We start from the raw sequence: 431 nt of genomic DNA on the forward strand, positions 1-431 counted from the left end.
GCTTTGCCCAGTGCCGGCGGCCGCATGGCAGAGCCTCTGCGTGGTCACCCCGGACTGCGATGGGGCTGAGCCCTGCAGCCCCAGTGCTCCCAGTCCCTTTCCAGTGGTGGAACCCCAGAGCCACCCAGGGACCCCAGTGTTTTGCAGGGCAGTGGGTGGGAGGGAAGGGACCGGAGCTGCAGGAGGGATTTGTGCAGCCGGGGACGTCCTCATCCTGGACATCGGACAGGACGGGGCTCAGCCCACCCAGGGGCTCCTGTGGGGCTGGAGGTGGGGGGGAATATCCCTGCCCTGAGCGGTGGCAGCTCATTGCCCTACGGCTGCGAGCAGGCACCTGGACCCGCTGCAGGGATAAATTCAGGCTGGAAGCAAAGCAGCTCCAGCTCTTCGGGGTGAGGTGGACGTGGAGGTTCAGCTCAAGCAGCAGTGGG

The sequence above is a fragment of the Egretta garzetta genome, unplaced genomic scaffold (assembly GCF_000687185.1).
Source record: "Egretta garzetta isolate BGI_Z169 unplaced genomic scaffold, ASM68718v1 scaffold368, whole genome shotgun sequence".
Lineage (NCBI taxonomy): Eukaryota > Metazoa > Chordata > Aves > Pelecaniformes > Ardeidae > Egretta > Egretta garzetta.